The following is a 19,169-nucleotide window of genomic DNA, read 5'->3' as shown; positions in this document are numbered from 1 at the left end:
TTGCCATGCAGCCCCAGGTTGGGGGTGCAGGGGGCCCTCCTAGAGCCAGATCCCCGGAGACCCGTGGGATGACCAGCCCACAGCTGTCTGGTCTCTAACCTTGCAACTCCCAGGTCAAGATACAAGGGAGAGGGGGGAGGCAAGTCTTAAACATATCACCTAAGTTCAGGGAGAGGGCAGCGCCACTTGCCCTGAAATTCATGAATCTCTGTCCTAGGGTCCCTCCGCCCCCATCCAATCTGACTCCTGTGGGAACCTGCTCTGAACACACCGACTGGAGCTGGAGTCTCCAGCTGGGGTAGCACGAGGTTGGCTTTGGACAGCCGCTACCTCCCAGACCGTTCCAGAGGGGGGCAACTGAGGCCCCGACACCAAGGACTCACAGTAGTTCACACAATCAGCTCCTTCCCAAATACCCACATGCCTCATGGCCTCATTTCCATCAGCACTCTGCTTGAATGCCACCTGCTCAGGGACCTTCTGGGGGGATGTCTTGTATTACACACCCTTGTCCCCTTCCTCTGTTCCTTGTCCATAGCACTAGTCACCTAGTGCACTCACTTCTTTGTCTCTCCCTTGCGTAGACTGTAAGTTCCATGAGAGCAGCACCTAGACCAGTCAGTACCTGGCACGTGGTAGATGCTCAATAAATATTTGCTGGATGAGTGAGTAGCAAGCTGGTTTAGAACCCAAAGGCTTGCCTGCCAGAGCTGAGCTTTCCAACTGCAGGGCTTCTAACCTGTTTCCAGACGAAAGAGGCAGGTGGCAGGTGGGCTGGCCGTGGGTGTGGGGGGAACAGACAGATGGGGATGAGAGGGAGCAGGGACTCCTGGGAGGAGGAGAGCTGTGGGTGGTGCAGCAGCTAGGGCTTCTGTCTGTTAGAACTTGATTTGGCTGCTCGGAGCAGCTAAAAAGAAATAGTGCATTATACAAGGCAGAAGTTCTGTCTCTGTATATAATAGGTTCAGCGGGCTGGTGTGGTAGTTCTGTCACCGTTAACATTGCTTCGCGGTCCAAGATGGTGACTTGGGCTCCAGATATCAGGAAAAGGAACGAGAAGCCTGCCGCTCCTCCCTGGGGATGCCTGCCAGAAGCCACACACAGCACTTGCCGTTACGCTGCATGGGACTTAGTTCTGCGGCCACACCTAGCTGCAAGGGAAGCAGGGAAGAGTCCTTTCCTGAGGGAAAGTAATTTTTATTTCAGGCACCCATATGCCTAACTGAAAATCAGTGGTTCAGTTACGAAGACGAAGCACAGAATGGGTTTCTCCCCAGCTGCCCTCAGTCTGTCCTCGCCTTGCCAATCAGATCAACTTGCACCTGTGTGAACAGAATGTAAGCAGTTGTCCTCAAGGGCCTGAGGCTTTGCTGCCTTCTGGCTGAGTCAGCTCTAGCTTAGCCCTTGTTTTTTGTGTGGCTCCAGCCTTTTGGTACTGATGGAGCAGTTCTTTGTGATGCACCACAAAACCCAGCTTCCTCACACTCAGGCCCCTCAGCCTTGAGCTACTCCAGTGAGCAGAGGTGGCCTGGGGACACATTGAGCTGGGCCTCCACCAGGGCAGGCAGAGGGGGGACCTGCTTTCCCCCACTAGCCTCTGGATGACAAGTATTTCTGCACCCCAACCTCAGTGGGGTGAGTGCAGGGCTGAGGGGGATACTATACTGTCTTAGGAGTCAGGGCCGGGAATGCAGCAAGTGGAGGCCAGTGGCTTTCACTCCTGGTGGAGGAGTTCTGTGAGATGCCTTGGGGGCACCCAGAGCTTAGGGTGCACTCCTGGAGGGGAAAACTAAGAGTAGGCCAATTGGGGGGGGGGGTGGAACTTCAGTCCCACCCACTCTGTGCAGCTTTGCTTTATCTGTTCTTGTAGGGACCTCCACATAAGAGTTTCTTGGAGAAAAAGTTCTGTCAAAGAGAAGAAAATGGAAATCTCTTGGCATACGCCCCAGGTTTTGGAGTTAGAAGCTTGGATTTTAGTCTGAGCTTTGGCACTTACTAGCCTTGTAACTTCAGACTTGTTCCTTGGACTCTGTTTCCCCGGCCATAAAACGGGTATGATGCCTTCCTCAGCAGTGAGGCTCCGGGCAATCTCGGGTGGTGCGCCTGACACATTCTGGTTTTATTTCTTTTACTGGCCGCGGCTCTAGCCCAGCGTGAGGTGGATGAAAAAGACACGGCTCCCGGACCCTGCCAGGCCAGGCTTTCCCTCTGTGGCTCTTGCCCAGGAACCAGCCCTTCCCCATTTAGTCACTGCCCCACAGCCAGGCCGCTCAGGGAGGGGGCCCCAGGCCTGGGGGCTCCGTTGTAGACCACAAACCCGGGTGAGGTGGCCAGGGTGCGCTTAGCTAAGGAGTTCTGATGGCCAGTCCCCTCACCTTCGTGGTTCCCATGAGGTGCTTCTTACCCCAGCTCTAGGGGGTGCTGCCCATCACTTTGGGCTTCAAGTGAAAACAGCCTTTCCTGAAGCCACCCAGACCCTTATCCTTGCAGGTTCTGCCCCTCATACTGAAATGGGGTCTCACCTCCATAGCTGTTTTCCGCCTGGATAGATGGGATAGATGTGCCTCAGCCACCCCTGCTCCACTGCCCTGGTCCAGCCGCCAGATCTGGGTCTCTCCCCCTCTCCTTCTGCACAGCGTTCTTTCTCCTCAACCAACTCTACCCTCTCGCACCAAATTCCCAGTGACACCATCCAGTCCTGGCTGTGAAGCGGGCTGATGGTCCTTCTGCAGCCATCTCCGCATTTTCCTTCTCCGAGAGGGGTGGGGCGGGGGAGGGGCACGGGGACCAGGGCGGGGACTGTTTCCTCACAAAGAAGTGGGAGGAAGGTAGGAACTTTCTGCACAACAAACCCCTGGGGCGGTGCTCTTTTTCCTTTCATCACGTGGATGACTCGGTGTACCCAGATGGTAAGTCGGGGCTAGCATCATTCGGTCTTTTAAGAAAACGTCTACAACTGTGTTAGAACAAGCTGTGTCCCAAACTGTGTCCACAGAGAACACTAGCAGCCCTCAAGCTATTGATAGTTATGCCCTCTATGAATGATAAATGAATAAAAATTGTTTGATGGGAAAAAGAGAACTATGACCCACAATGTTTGGGAAAGTTCCCCTCCTCAGAAAATCAGTCTTATGATACCTGCACTGAGCTGTCCCCTGTTACCTCCATTTAATCTCGTTTAATCCAGTGATCCCCAAACAGGGGTAACTGTGGAGCCTTCCCTCTCCTGCATCCTCTTTAGTGGATCATCTGTCAGCATCGTGTGGGAAATACTGATGTAAAGGTGGAGTTTGTTTGCCCGGACAGAGGTATCCTGGGATGTGCCATGTTCGGTCCCATGAAAAGCCCTGGACTGGGCTGGGGGGACGTGGGAGGCAAAGCGCACGGGTGCGTGTCTGGGGCTTTGCTAAGCAAGACCTTTGACGCGGAGACGTGGCCTCAGCCGGCCCTCCTTCCGTAGGGCTTTCGTAGATTCATAGGAAGCGCACGGACGGCTGGATGGGGCCACACTCCCGGGTCCCGTGTCTGGGAACAAGGTACCTTCCAGGCCCTCCTGGGTGTTTAACGACGGTGCTGCTTCTCAGAAGTCGGAGGCGTTACTAAGAAAGGTGGACGTGTTGATGTTCGTCCCGCCCAGATGGAGCAAATATCGTTGCTCCTGGCTCATCGTTGCCTCTGCCCCTGCTGCTCTGAGTCCCTCATCCCGTCAGCCTGCCCCCGGGCTTGGAGCAGGGGCTTCCAGAGGACGAGCTGCCAGCCAGCACGGCCTCAGTGGCTCACCCGGGGCAGTGGTGCTGGGGCTTTCTCTCCGCTCTGGTGAAGCAGGGCTTGCTGAGGTGCGTGGATCTCATCCACCTTCAGGCTCTCATTTTTCCTGGGAGTCGGGAGCCACATGGCTGAAAGGGTGGGGAGAGCATCTTTTTTTCTGAGACACTTGCTTGCATGTGTTTTCCAAGATGCTGCCAGCACCTAAAGGGCACCTAGCACCTCAGGCGCCCCTAGCACATAAGGCACTCCTTACAGGAAGGTCGCTGAGCAAGCACAGGGAATCCCAGCTCAGGCAGATGCAGCTCTGCACGCCAGCCCTAGGGGGCGCTGCCTAGTAGTGTTGGCTGGGTCTCGGCCTGCTGCTCCCTTCCCCCAGCCCTGTGCTATCAGCCCACTCCCCAACATATCCCCTCTTCCAGCCAGGCTGCATTCATCTGGAGACCCCAGAGCACTGCCCAGAGCGGCTTCTCACCCTGACAGCCACAGTTGGCCCTGTCACAAGGGAGCTTGTGCTGTGGACACCTGGCTCTCCTCCCCTTGGTATCCTGGGAGCTGGCACTTGGGTGGAGAAACACTTTGGCTTTTACTCCCAGGCCCAGGGAGATCCTGGAAGTCTGGTCCTGACCACACAGAATCACATCTCTGAATTCCATGTGCTTTTTTGGGCAATCCTGTCACCCCAACTATAACTGCCCCAGGGCCTCCTGTTAATTAAGCTTTGTGTATTATGTGTGTGGGGGGTGGTGGCAGGCATGGAGCAGATACTCAGGAGGGTCCATCTGAGTCAGGTGTCGACTAGAGAGCAGAGAGAAAACGAAAACAGGTTTGCAAGAGGAAGATGCTGCACCACTCGGGGCAGAGCGCTCGCTGCGGACCTCAGTTTCCTCATCCGAGAGGGGCTGGTCCAGAAGTTCTCGGGGACCCTCTTGTTCCCTATTTCTTGGCCATCTGGATGACTTGACCTTCCTGATGATTTTGGCCCCAGAACTGCTGGCATAATGGGACTGGGTTCAAGTGTGTGGATGCATCCAGGGGGGCTGGGGGAGCCTTGATTGGACAGCACTGAGGCTTTGAGTCAGTGGATATGGCTGGAGGCGAAGGAAGCTGTTCCCACTGCAGCTGGCTGCTGGGGACAGCCAGCAAGAGACACCTTGAATTCCCGATAATGTGAGGGAGGGCGTGCGTACATGTCCCCTGTTGTCCTGAGATGCCCTGTCTCCTCACCACCAGCCTCCCCATCCAGTGGCCAGGAGGGGGAGCAGGAGCATAAGGGCCTATGCGTCCTACTGCAGCGATGGATGGTCACCGCTGTGCCGCAGGAATCTGTGTATATCTACATATGTTTATTTATTTAGAATAAACACCTTTATTACATGAGCTAAGACAGGAGGGAAGACGATGTATTTGCCTTTCCGGACCTTGATTTTCTGCAATTAGAGCTCCAGCCCCTGGCCCTCTCACATAGCCATCTGCTTGGCCATGCTGGCCTGGTCTCGAGCGATGCAGGCAAGAAGCCTGCCTGCTGGAGCTGCCCCTCGAGAAGACTGCTGATTTTGGCGTTCTTTTTCCTTTCATCAGATTTCTTCTGAATTTTCTTTGATCGTTTTCTGTCAAATTCTCTTCCTCATCAGGAGTAGCGTGGCCGAGGGGGGGTGCCTAGTGGGACTCGAACGACTGGGGGTACCGGGTGCCGTCAGTGAACACGCTGCAGTTCTTTTCGGGGGTCTTGCTGTGGACCAGCTCCTGTGGGGCGCACACAGACACCAATAATCCCTGTTTTGCGTGTACAGCACTCGGAGCCCCAGGAGGAGTGGCCCACCTCCTGGCCCTTGTTGCCTCCTGCACGTGGACCGTGTGTGCGCGGCGGGAGCTGATCTCAGTGCTGGCAGCAGGACGTCCCAGCTCATGTTTCCACTTCTTGTGCCGGGGCTTTCTCTTGCTCCCTGTCTCGCAAGCGCTTGTACCAGTTGTTCTGAGAGATGCCCATGGCTCGGTGCCGGCTGGAAAGAGCCCGCAAGAACTTTTAAAACATGCAGTGCCTGACTCTTTAGTCAGGGGCACTGACCTCTTGTTCCTTAGATTGTCAGATTTTAAAAAAGGTCAGTGGCCAACACAACAGTAGCTATCTGGTGTGAATGAATCAAAATTATACCTTTTTTTTTTTTGTCAGATTGGCAAAATATGTCTTTTGCTGCAGAATTTAGTGATTAGTTTCTGTGTGCCATGAGATGGAAAGGGTTGAAAATCACCATCACTGACCACGAGTTCTAGAAGCCAAAGAAGGTGTGACCAGGTGCCCTGTACTCTGCCCATCTGCCCCTTGTCAGGGTGGGAGTAAGTGATGTCCAGGGTCCCTTTAGTTCTGATGTTATGACACAGGGATGCAGAGGGCAGTGATGTCTGCATGGCTCCCTGCCCTCTGCCCTGCTTCCCCAGCCTGAGGGGTGAGCACCAGCCCCTCTCTGGCTGCAGCTGCAGGTGGGATGCCATCACTGTAAAAGCAAAGACGGGTCTGTGAGGGGAGATGAGAAAGGCAGTGCCCCTGGGCTCAGCATCTCTGAAATCGCGGGGCCTGGGTTGTGCCACCCTCCAGAGCACCCGCTTTCCAGGTGGGACATGTGAGGCCGGAGGACGGTGGTGATTGGCCCAGAGTCATGTCTTGAGGCTCCGTAGCCCCTTCCACGTCAGGTGCGCCTTTGTGCTCTGTGTGCAGAGGGGGCTGAATGAACTTGACCTGGACGCCTGCGCTCTGCACCCACCCGACAGGGGAGCAAGACTGGAAACGCAGCGAGGAGAGTGGAGAAAGAAGTTGGATGCGGAGCGGGGGAGGCGTGGGGCAAGAGGCGGTGCCTCCCCTGCCACACCCCAGCCTAGCCTCAGTAGCAGTCACGCCTGACCCCTGGCCTGGCCCGAGAACCTTCCCAGGGAAGCGTTTCTCTCTGCTCCCAGATTCTTCTGAAAAGAGCGGTGAGGGCACCCCGCGTGAGCGTGTGTGCGTGTGTTCACCTCGCAGTCTCCCTCTCTGCTGTCGCTAAGCCTCGGTATCTTTGGGGGAGACATTTCCAGCTGTTTGGACACCTGGCTCCAACCAGGACTGGCGCTGGGACCCTTGCTTCCTTCCCTTCCTTAGGCGGAGCCATAGGAAACCAAGCTTCCTTGACTGGCTCCGGGGGACGACTTGGCTTTGTTTAAAAGGAACGATGGTGGCTTTTAACTCATCTCCCCCTCCACCCCGCCCTTAGTGGGGATGGGGGGAGGGCTGTTCCTTGAGAAGTTTGTTCTTCTTAGGCAATATCCCTATCAGACTCCACTCACTCCCCCGGGGGAAGCCGAGGGCTCTCCCACCTTCAAGCACCAGAGAAAGCCAGATGCCGTGCTACCTCCGAAAGCAGAGTCTGGCCTTTATTGAACCCGCTGTGCCGAGTAAGGGGGCGCCTGAGGAGCCTGCTAGCTGAGCCTGAGCCCAGCACGCGCAGACCTGCCCAGGGGACCGAGTGCTGACGTGGATTGTTGTGCAGAGAGGAGGATGCAGGTGTTATTCCTGGAAGGGGTGCACTCTCTCCAGGGCAGAGAAAGCGTTGGGAATTTGGAGAGGTCCCTGCGGCCTTCACCTTCCACCGGGCGGAAACCCGGCTGCCTGGGAACGTCACAGGCCCAATTTCACAGAACCCTCTCACTGGCCCCAGAGGCCACTGTCCGTCTATGCTGCACTTCCTTCTGGCTCCTGGCCCTTGTTTGTTTTCACCAGGACTGGAGCCGGGTCCCTGGCGGAGGTTTCCAGGAGTGGCTCAGAAACCCTGCACATCTGGTTATTTTCATGGCTTCAGGAGGTGGCGTGGGAATGACAACGTGCTCTCTCCAAAAAGTAATTACCAAGGTTGTTTTTGAACTGACTGAGGGAAGAGCCAGGTGCCAAATGCGTGCACTTTGGCTGTGGAAATACATGTGCGCCCGAGGACTCAATGCAGCAGGTGCGCCTGGGGCCGGACGGGGCCAGATGAGAAGTTGTGTGAGCCCTGTGCTGAGGTGGCTCACCCCTGTGCCGTGGTGGCCCCAGCCCTGTGCCGGGTGGCCCCAGCCCTGTGCCATGGTGGCCCAGCCCTGTGCCGGGTGGCCCTAGCCCTGTGCCGTGGTGGCCCCAGCCCTGTGCCGGGTGGCCCTAGCCCTGTGCCATGGTGGTCCAGCCCTGTGCCAGGTGGCCGTTATGGGAGGCAGCAGAGCACTTTCCTCCACAGATGGCCTGCTCCCCCACTCTTGCAGGTCCTGTCTCCCCAGCGTCCTGCCCCGCTCAGAGGGAGATGCAGACGGCATCATATGTAAAGCTCTCGGCTCGGTGTCTGGCTGATATGACAAGGCCTTTGTAAGTGCTAGTTGCATAAGTTGAAGAGTAATGATGATCCCCCGTTTTTGATGGACTTGTAGAAAATTCCATCACATGAAGAGAGGAGGCACATGTGCACACCGGTGCCTCACGGCGGCGTCAGACCCTACAGGCAGCGCCCTGCCCTCCGGCCCCAGAACTCCAGGCACCAACAGGAAAATGCTTCCCATCCAGCCAGGCCTGCCGCTCTGTGGATTCAGAGTATTTTGACATTTCCCCCCAAAGCTTATACATGTTTTTAAAAGTTCATTTTGTTCCAAGACAGCTATTTCTCTCTCCCTTGACAGGCAAGGACCGAGGCCCCCATGGGCCCAGCTCACACAGGCCCGTCTCCCACCCCCTCTGTGGAGGCTGCACGTGCAGCACGTCTGTGGTCCTTGCTGGGAATATCTTAAAGGCGAGCTGAAGGGCACTCTGCCTCCTCGGGGTCTGGCCTGTGGTTCTGGCCTTTGTGCAGGGGCCCTTCCTGGCAGGGAGGTCAGCTCAGTCAGCCGGACATCACAGGCCAGTGGGTTGGCAGCTCCTGGGCACGCCGCCCGGTCAGACAAATCAGGATTCCCAGGCCTGCAGCCGGCCAAGGGATTAGGAGGCCTTGGAAGGGCATTGTTTGGAGGAGGCTAGTCCTCTGTCCAGCTCCGAAGCAGCCTGGCCCCTTCCCTGGGCAGGCTGGCCGGCTCTCCTGGTACATGAAGCCTGACACACCGGTCCCGGCCTCCAGGGGTCAGCACCTGCACACCCTCCTGTTAGGACAGTGGCTACGGGTGGCCGAGGCAGGCCCAGGAGGGCCCTCCACGTGGGTGGGAGAGGAGCCAGAGGGTGGCGGGGGCTCCACCACAGGCAGGGCACGGCCGCACCCGTGGGTGGACAGTTGATTGGATTCCAAGCTCTTTTCTTACCTCTCTGCCTTCAGCCACAGACTTAAAATAATGAGTAATCCCAAGAATGTGTTTAGAAGCTTCCTGCTCAGGAGTTCTTTCCTGCTCCGGCTTGGGGGCGGGGCTCTGCCCTCTGACCCTCACCTGGAGAGCTTCTGATGGGCTGGGGTGGGGTGGGGTGGGGTGTGCAGCCAGCTCTGGCCTTTGATCGTCAGTAGGTCACTGAAGCCACCCCTCTGAATCCTGTAGAAGGAAGGCCTCTAGGCTGGCCTGCCAGGGAGGGAGTCGAGAGCAAAACCAGACCTCCCAGCTCCCTCGCCGCACCCACCACTCCAGCTCTCCTGGCCCCTGCACTAAAGCCCACATTTGATGATAACTGGCTCGCTTGGGGGGCAATGGGTGGTGGTGGTGGTGGTGTCTGCAATAACCGAGCTGAGTGGTGTGGCCTGAGATTCTACGTGGGGGTGGCATCTGGGAGCGAGGGAGGAGCTCAGGCCTGGAGCCAGCCTGCCCGCCTGGCTCAGCTCCTGCCCATGCCCTGCGGGACCAGCAGCTCAGCCTCTTGAAGTGCAGACATCTGTCCCCCGGGGCATGAGCTGCGGAGTTAGTGGGAGTTAGTGGCAGCCCCAGCCCGGCATTAGTGGCAGCCCTGCCCCAGTGGCCACGCATGGGAAGCCACGCAGTGAGAATGAACAGCGTACAGCTCGGGAAGGATGCAATGGCTCTCCTGGAGGGTGTGTCGCACAATAAGATGCCCAGGGAATGCAGCCAGACCCAAGAGTCAGTACTGTGCGATACCACTGATGTACATTCAAAAGCAGGCAAACCAACCCGAGGTGTTTCAGTCAGCAGAGAGGTCGCCCTGGGGGGGGGGGGGGGGCGGGGGGTGGAGCGTGGCTTCAGGGAACACAGGATGGGCCTCTGAGATTCCGCGTCCCATTCTGGGATCTAGGTGCTGGTGACGTGTGTGTTCCTGTGGCGTGTGATTCTCTGAATGTGATTCTTGGATACAAACACTCTGTGAAGTGAATGAGGAAGGGGATGTTCTCTGAACACAGCAGGCGCTTCTGGGAGCCCAGGGCAGAGCCACTGAGCAGGTGGGCGGCCTAGGCCTGGTGTCCTTCTTGGTGAAGCCGAGGAGGAGAGAGGCCCTGGACCAGGGGCTGCCAGCCCCAGAGGAGAACAGACAAGGAGCCTAGTTAGGTGCACCAGCTGTCTACCCCAGCCTTGTGTGTCGTTGGCCGTTCCAGTGAGGGTCAGAGAGAGGGCAGCACCAGGCGGGACACACTTAGTGTCCCCTGGGGATGGGGTGCTGTTCAGCTGCCAGGGGTCCTCAGGGAGTGGCCACAGATCTTCCTCCAGGAGTGCCATTGCTGGTAAGTGGTCACAGCCACACAAGGAGGGGAAGCCGGCACCTACGCGCACCTCTCTGAGGGGTGAGTTATTGGAATGTGGTGCTCTGAGATTTTAAAATTCGTACTTGTTTGTGTGTGAAGTTGACAATGTAGGTGTTTCCCTTTGTCTGCGATGAGATTTGCAAATACTTCTCTCAGTTTCTAATAGGGGGCTAGTGCAGGTGGCGTTGGGTTCTTCAGGGACCACAGGATTGGATCCACAGCGGGGTAAAAGCCTAGGCTCCCAGCCCCCGACAAGAGGGATCATGTGCCTCAGGGGTGCACAAACTCGGGCTCAGCCACCTGTGTTTGTAAGTAAAATGCATGGGAACACAGCCGTGCTCATTTAGGTGCATGCTGCCTGTGGCTGCTTTGGGGGTGCAGTGAAGTTGGGTAGTTGCAACAGAGGCTGTATGGCCCGCAAGGTCTACAATATTTACTCTCTGGCCCTTTACAGAAAAAGCTGGGCAGACCCTGTGAGACATTACTGTGTCCCAATGCCATTATCTACAAATGGGAGGCAAGGCCCACAAAACGGAAGTGGCTTGCCTGGGTAGTAGCCCCAGGCCGAAAACCAGCACCCCACTCCTAGCTGGTCCTCCTCAGGGCCCCAGGTGCGCGGAGAGAAAGCTGCCCCTCAGTCCCGCCGCACCCCGAGTCCCCCAATTTCCCACGTGCTGTGGGACTGAACAGGTTAGCTCACCTTTCTGCACTTCCGTGCTTCTGTTTTAGCTTCTAGGTATGGATTGATTTGAGAGAGCGAGAAACATGGATTTGTTGTCCCACCCATCCATGTCTTTACCAGTTGATTCTCATACGTGCCCTGACTGGGGGTCAACCCCGCAACCCCGGCGTATCGGCCGGCACGTGCTCCAACCAACTGAACTACCCGGCCAGGGCATGCACTTCGGTTTCTGAATAGTGGAAACTTTTGGGGGTTTTCACCATTGAGAGGCCACATAAAAGCCGGCCCTCTGTGGACGGCTAGTACATTTTAATCCATGAGTTCTCCGCCCTCTTCAGAGCCAGACTTATCAGACTTTCCTCTGCATCCCCACCGCCCAGGGTGGGCTGGGAAGGAGGCCCAGGCTGTAGCTGGCTTCTCGGGGGAGGAAACCCAGACCTGAGCAGGCCATGGGCACGCCCAGCATACCCCTCCCCGCGTGGCCCCTGACACCAGGCGCAGGCCCCTAAATAGCCCCCGGAAAGGAGGCCAGGCCGCGGGGCCTTTCCCTGAGACTGAGGTCTGGGGTCCATGTCAGGGCAAAACTCAGGCGGCTGTCAGGGAAGCCCTCCCTCCTCACCCTGCTGACTCCCCAGGCTTCTCTGAGGAGGTGAGGAAGCTCTTCCTGGACCCAGACCCCTCCCTGCTCACCCCCTTGTCCGGGAATTCGCTGGGCCATGGTCACCCTGGTGCTTCATCGCCCCCTCACCTCTCCCCTAAGTGGCCATGCCTCACTGGGGACCCCGGGAAGAGCCCTGATGGGTGAGGAAGCCTGTGTCCACCCCCTGGGGTCATGGCCTGTGCAGGCGTGGGCATCCCGGGAGGAGGAGCAGGCAGGCCTGTGACAGGAGGTGTGGGGGGCGTGACTCTGTGGGCCTGGGGTGGCATCACTGCACTTCCTATGTGCAGGCACTGCTGTCAGCACGTAAAGGTCTGACTCAGGCACTGTTCTTACCCTCCTCCCTGGTGACAGGGAAACTGAGGAACAGAGTTAAGACACTTGCCTGGCACACGGCCTGTGTATGGTAGAACAGGGACCTGAACCCAGATGGTCTGGCTAGAAGTGTGCTCTTAGCCACTGTTTCTGGGGGGTGCAGGTGGGGAGAGGGGAGGGGGCACACAGTGGGACTGGGCAGGGGTGTGTGCAGATTGGAGTGGATGCCCTTAGGCCAGTGGTTCTCAACCTGTGGGTCGCGACCCCTTTGGCGGTCGAACGACCCTTTCACAGGGTTCGCCTAAGACCATCCTGCATATCAGATATTTACATGACGATTCATAACAGTAGCAACATTCCAGTTATGAAGTAGCAACAAAAATAATTTTATGGTTGGGTCACAACATGAGGAACTGTATTTAAAGGGCCAGAAGGTTGAGAACCACTGCCTTAGGCTCTGGGCCACACCGCCAGGTGTAGGGGACGGGGAAGCAGGATGATTTGCAGGCTTGGGGCAGAAGAGGTGGGGTGAGGTCCCTGGCCTTGGAGCCCTCGCCCGCAGGGAAGGGGGTCCCCATTGCTGGGAGACGGCATCCGGGACAGGGGCTGCCCTCTCCTGCCCAGGGAAAGTGCCAGACGAGGACCCACCCTGGGAGTGAGTGTCGGGCGGTCCAGCTGGAACAAGCTGATAAGGGCTGAACAATTCCAGATTTGAAGAATGCCCGGAATTATCTCCCCTGATGGGGCAGCTCTGGGCCCGGCGGGGAGAGGAACGGGGAGAGGCGGTTCAGAGGAGCCAGGCCTGATCCCCCCTAGGGTGCTGTCCTGCTGTCCAGAGGCCCCAAGAGAACAGGGGAAGGGACAGGGCTGTGGGGAGGGGACCAGAACCTGTGGCCACGTTGACTCGGTCTGCCTGGCAGTGAGGAAGGCAGGTTGGGACCCTGCCCTTCCCCAGACATTGGAGCCGACCTTCCTGCTGTTTTTATTCTCATTATTAACCTCCACCCCAGCCCCTGTCCCTAGTCAGCTTGGGCTGCTGCAAAACCCACAGCCTGGGTGGCCTAAACAATAGGCAGTTCCAGGGGCTGGCAATTCCAACTCAGAGTGGCCGCGTGGCAGGTCCCGGAGACCCCCGCTGGCTGGCAGACCGCCGCCCTCCCGCGTCCTGACATGGCAGAAACGGGAAGCTCTGGGCCCTTCCTCTAGTCTGAGACACTAACCTTGGGCATGGGGGGGGGGGTCTGCTCTCATGGCCCCATGTGAACTTTCCAAAGGCCCCACGTCCTAGTAGCATCACATTGCCAGGTAGGGCTTCAACGTATGAGTTTCGGGGGACACCAAACATCCAGACCATAGCACCTCCTATGCCGGGGAAGTTGACAGGCGCATCTTTGGGGTCCTTGGCCCAAGCAAGGGGCTGTTTGGAGGGGTATAGAGAGGAGCCACAGAGGTCATTACCCTATTTTTCAGATGGGGACCTGTGCCAGGATGAAAAATGTCCCCCTCTCCCCAAATATACATGTCAACCCCGAAGCCTGTGGTTATCACCTTATGTGGACAAAGGGTCTTTGCAGATGTACTTAAGCTAAGGACCTTGGGATGAGGTCACCTGGGTTACGTGGGTGCTTGTTGACAGGTTGACTCGGCCGTCGTACTTTCCTCTGACACGTTTCCTTATAAGAGACAGAGAGGAAGAGGCAGCAACGTGATCATGGCGACAGATTGGAACGATGCTGCAAGCCAAGGAATGCCAGCAGCTACCAGAAGAGGCAGGGAAGGTTCCCCCGTGGAGGCTCCGGGGGAGGCAGACCTGTCACTCGTTGATTTCAGACTTCTGGCCTCCAGAACTCTGAGAATGAATTTCTGTTGCTTTAAGCCACCCAGTTTGTGGGAATTCGAATGGCAGCCACAGGAAACTGATACAGGACCCCATCTGTACAGAGAGGGTCTGGGCAGAGCTGGGAGATCACCACAGCTGGCTGATGACCACAGCTGGCTAGGAGAGGTGGGGCGAGGCCGCCTCCCCGCTCCCCTCCCCCGGCTCCTGGTCCAGAGCCCTGACCTTTGCCCATAAGCCCCTTCCTGGTGCTGTCCACCCAGGCCGGGCTCCCTCCGCCTCCCGCCCCCACCAACCTGGTTAGGACCTGTGTGTGTATGGGGTGGGGAGTAGTGGGATCAGCCTTCTTAATGCCACAGAGGAGGAGTATTTATAAAGGGTGGGTACAGGCTATTGAGATACCCACGGCAGAACCGCAGGGCAGACACCAAGGACAGACCCCGCACAGGCAGAGAGGGATGGAGAAGGGCGTCTTGGTGGGAGGCAGGGAGTACTCAGCTCAGCAAGAGGAGGTGGTGGGAAAGGATGACCAACTCTGCCGGCGGGGACTGTAAGGCCGCTGGAATCGGGGCGTTGCCTTATTTTATAAAACCCCGGAAGCACAGAGGTGAGGACCTCACCTGGGAGGGGGGTTGGATCACTTCTTTCAAAACAAGGGAAGGAGGGAGAGCGAAGGGGCCTGAATGCAGTGTAAAGAGAGGACATCTGACATATGGCGCTGGGGTGGGGTGCGGTGGGGGGTCCTGGCCAGGCCACCAGTGGGCTCCTAGGGCAGCCCAGGTCCCTTACTGACCCAGGAGTTTGGGGCCTGCATCCTTTCACAGCCCCTATCCTGCCAACCCCACTGTAATTTCCAGCTGCTACCTAGAAACCTGGCAATAAAGGAGTTGGGGTCCGAGGGGGGGGGAGGGTGTCCTAGAGAGCTGGGAGGGGCTGAGGCTTCAAGCAGATTGAACTGAGGCAGCATCGCCACCCCCTCCCCTTCACTGGCAGTGCCTGGGGCGGCGGGTGGGAGGGAAGAGGGAGAGATTCACAAAGCAGATGCCACATGTTGGAAAAGCAGGTCAGGCAGTTCTCGGAAAGGGACAGCCAGGCCTCAGAAGTGGCTGGTTAGGATGGCTCTTGGTCACAGCAAAAGCAGACTCGGGAATGTGCACCGTGTCCGGCGTGGGGAAGCGCCCTGGCATCCTCAGGGCCTGCACAAAGCATCTGGCCCATTTCACAGATGTGTTTCTTTCTCAGAGGCCAAGACCTCGCCCAAGGCCCCGGGCACCAGAGGCAGAACCGGGACGAGAAGGTGCAGGTCTCTGATTTCCCAGCCCGAGCGCTTTCCGCTGTCACACGAGACCTCAGCTTATCCTGCCTGGTCTCTGCCCTTTCACGGTGCCCCCTGGGAGCTCTCTGGTTTTATTTCCCTGGAGACAGCAGCAGCTGGGGGAGGTGAGCTGGGGTAACAAAGGAAGGAGAGGTGGACGCCGGTGTCCAGGCCAGAGCCTCCCAGTTCTGCCTTCCTGCCCTCCTTCCACACACCCTCTTCCTGGGGCATTCTTTGGAGTTTCCTTTCCCGCTATTAATAGTGGAGAGTCAGTCCCAGGTCTGTCAGTAGCCAGGAGCAGGAGGAAACCGGCCCTCGCTGAAGGCTCAGGGCAGCATTCTCCTCACCCCAGGGGAGAAGACTGGGTCGGCGGCTCCTCCCACTCGCATCCACTCCCCACACCAGATAAGCATGTGGACCAACAGTCACGTCCCCGGTGCTGCCCCCTGCACCACACTCATTTCAACACAGCCTTCCAGACAGCTTCATGTCATCTCCGCCCTGCAGATACCTTCCCCCTGCCCGGCACTCCCCATCCCTCCCTGAAGACGCCCTCCCTCCTCTCCATCTCAGTTGGGGAACAGGGACCTCAGTAGTCACCTGCATACACAATGAAATGCCCCGGCCTCCCGTTTTCTGGAGCTTCCCCATCGCTACTTCACTCACCCTTCCGTTTCACACCCCGAATGCTATCACCAACACAAGCTGCCCACCTCTGAAACATGAGGTTCATTCTCATTGCCTATTCACCCGTCTGTCTTTTTAAAACATATATATATATATATTATTGATTTGAGAGAGGAAGGGAGAGGGAGAAACAGATAGAAATACCAATGAGGAGAGAGAATCATTGATTGGCTGCCTCTTGCAAGCCTTCCACGCCCCCTTACTGGGGATCGAGCCCACAACCTGGGCATGTGCCCTAACTGGGAATCAAACCTGGGACCCTTCAGTCCGCAGGCCAACGCTCTATCCTCTGAGCCAAACCGGCTAGGCCCCATCTGTCTTTGTCATCCAGTATTTCACAATCCATCCTAAACCACCCTACCTTACAAATATCAAGTCCCTTGCACCCTCTTCCGCCATCATACTCACCTAGCAAACCCATTCCCACAGGAACCCTGCCTCCATTTTTCCGTGCCTGTGCCAAAGTAGCGGAACACTGCTAAGGTAAAATCACACTCTAGCTAATTGGATTTATTTTATTTTTTTATTTCAGAGAGAAAGGGAGAGGGAAAGAGATATGAAACATCAATGATGAGAGAGAATCATTGATTGGCTGCCCTCTGCTCGCCTCCCATTGGGGACTGAGCCAGCAACCCAGGCATGTGCCCTTGACCGGAATCGAACCCAGGATCCTTCAGTCCATGGGCCGACACTCTATCCACTGAGCCAAACCAGCTAGGGCTGGATTCATTTTAAATTCATGATTTTGTGCCTCAATTTGGCACCAATACTATGAGGCAGTCATCCTTTTTTTCTCTAGCACAGTGATCCTCAAAGCGTGGTCCTCTGCCCATTAGCATCAGAACCACTTGGGAACTTGCTATGCAAGTTCTTGTGCTCTATCCCAGACCTGCTGAATCAGGAACTCTGGGGCTGGGGTCTCTGGGGCTGGGATCTCTGGGGCCGGGGTCTCTGGGGCTGGGATCTCTGGGGCTGGGGTCTCTGGGGCTGGGGTCTCTGGGGCTGGGGTTGGCAGCTGGTGCTTTAACAAGGCCCCCGGGTGACCGATGCTACCAGTGGAGAACCACTCTTCTCATCGACTTACTTTCCCATTTCCAACATGAGAGTTCATGCTTTTCCCTTCCTCATAACTCCTCCTCCTCTCTGATGTCCTTTATGTGAGTATGGCAGATTTCATCTAGCCTTCCTTGAGAAAACGGAAGCTGTCAAAGGGAAATTGAGGTCTCACTACCCCACTTACAAATGCACTGACATGTCTCTGTGCATCTTCCCTCGGGTTTCAAAGGCGGACGTGCCTGGCCCTGTGATGAAGTGCGGTACTCCCCCCACCGGGGCTCTGGATCAAACCCACGCCTCCTCTTCTGCACCTTAACGACCCGATGAGACAATAGAGCTGGGACAAACCAAAAGGAGCGTTTTTATCAGCTCTAGCGTCTCCTGCCTCCAAAAAAGCAAAGCTTGCTTTAGACCAGCTTCCGCCAGGGACTGCCACATTTCTCTGCCCCTCTTCACGCCTGACCTCTGATAAGTGATCTACACGCACGAGCCCACTGCCCTACCACCCACCCACTGTCAGTCCGCTCCAGGCAGGCTCCCCCTGCACTGATCCCATTGGAAGTGTAAGTGATCCGATCACCAGGGACTTCGGTGTTGCTGAGTTCATCAGTCAGCACAGGCGATTCCCTCTTTGCAAAAACAATCAAACCAATAAATCAGAAGGCCCTGTTGTATCTTCCTATTTTCCCCAGAAATAGCTGTTATCCTAAACTTAGTATTAAATTCTGTAAACTTCTAGTAATATTTTCTGTTCCTGTCTCAAAAATTGTAGGTAGTTTTGTCAATTTTTGAACCCTATAAATGTAACCATATCAGTATTCTTGTTCTTGCTTTTACTGGTCAGTATTATTTTTAGATTTACTCATGATAATATATGTATTGTATAATAAAAATATAATACACATTCACTGATTTTGTTCAGTGTCGTTGAGTATATTCCATTATATGAATATATCATAACTTTTTTTATCCATGTTACTGTTAATAAACATTTGCTTGTTACCTATATGGAGCCAATACAAAAATCCTGTTAGGGGCATTCTTATGAACACATCCTGATGTATACATGTAGGCATTTTCCCAGGGTAAGTGCCTAGTGGTACATATGAAAACTGTAGATTGAAAACTATGGGCGTGTTACACTTTACTGGGTAATGTCATACTATTTTCAACGTGCTTGTACCAATTTACACCACTCTGTATTTTTGCTACCACTTGCCAATCCGGTGTGTATGAAGTGATAATACTTATTAAATTTAGTATTTCCCAAATTACTAACATTTCCACATGTTTATAGGCTATCGGTGCTGCTTTTTTTCTGTGAAATACCTATTTGATTCTTTTGTCTATTTTTCTATTGGGTTGTTTTCTTACATATAGATGTTTTTTAAAAAATATTTTTTAGCTACTAATCTGTTATGACTACAGATGTTGCAACTATTTTCTCCCGATTTCTTTTTATTTCCCTTTTGGTCTCTCTCTCTCTCTCTCTCTCTCTTTTTTTTCCTGCCCTGTGTTTTTAAATAATTGTAGATTTACAGAAAAATTGAAGTGATAATCCAGAGTTCATATACCTTTTCTTCAGCTTCCCCTAATGTTAGCATCTTACATAACCACTGTACGTTTATCAAAACTAAACAATTAACACTGGTGCAGTACTTTTAACTAAATAAACTACAGAGCATTCATATTTTACCAGTATTTTCACTAATGGTCTCTTTTGTTCCAGGATATGACATTGCATTTAACCATGTCTTTCTTTTAATGTGTGGCAGTTTCTTCGTCTGTCCTTAATTGTTCCAAACCGTAGTAGTTTTTAAGAGTACTGATTGGATATTTTGTGGAACGCCTTTTAATTTGGGCGTGTCTGATGTTCTTTCATGGTTAGATTGGGGTTATGTCTTTTCAGAAATAAGACCTTATCAGGGGACCTGATGACTTATGGCTAGTCATGACTTACCATTGGTGATGATAGCCTTGATCATTTGGTTAAGATGATGTGTCTTCCAGGTTTCTCCACTAAAATGTCACTAGTTTTCCCTTTCTGTCCTTCTTTAGAAGAGTCTAAGACTGGCCACATTCAGATGAAGGTGGGGAAGGGCGTTTCTCTTGCAGGAGGGAAGAGTATCGACCGGTTTTGGAATTTTTCTGTAATGATGATTTGTTTCTTCTGTCCCATTTCTTTTATCCAATCATTT

The 19,169-nt window shown here is 55.0% G+C and overlaps 1 protein-coding gene and 1 pseudogene across 1 annotated transcript in view; one reads left to right on the top strand and one right to left on the bottom strand.

The window, feature by feature from the left end:
- Positions 1-19,169, top strand: part of PODXL (podocalyxin like) — a 69,831-nt gene that overhangs the window by 32,484 nt on the left and 18,178 nt on the right. The gene's annotated exons all lie outside the window — the stretch shown is intronic.
- On the bottom strand, positions 1,041-5,755 carry LOC132211275 (small ribosomal subunit protein eS8-like; annotated as a pseudogene).

The sequence above is a fragment of the Myotis daubentonii genome, chromosome 10, assembly GCF_963259705.1.
Source record: "Myotis daubentonii chromosome 10, mMyoDau2.1, whole genome shotgun sequence".
In the NCBI taxonomy this organism is placed as follows: Eukaryota; Metazoa; Chordata; class Mammalia; order Chiroptera; family Vespertilionidae; genus Myotis; species Myotis daubentonii.
Note: the sequence above shows the minus strand (reverse complement) of the source record. Positions and strands in the feature narration are given on the sequence as shown.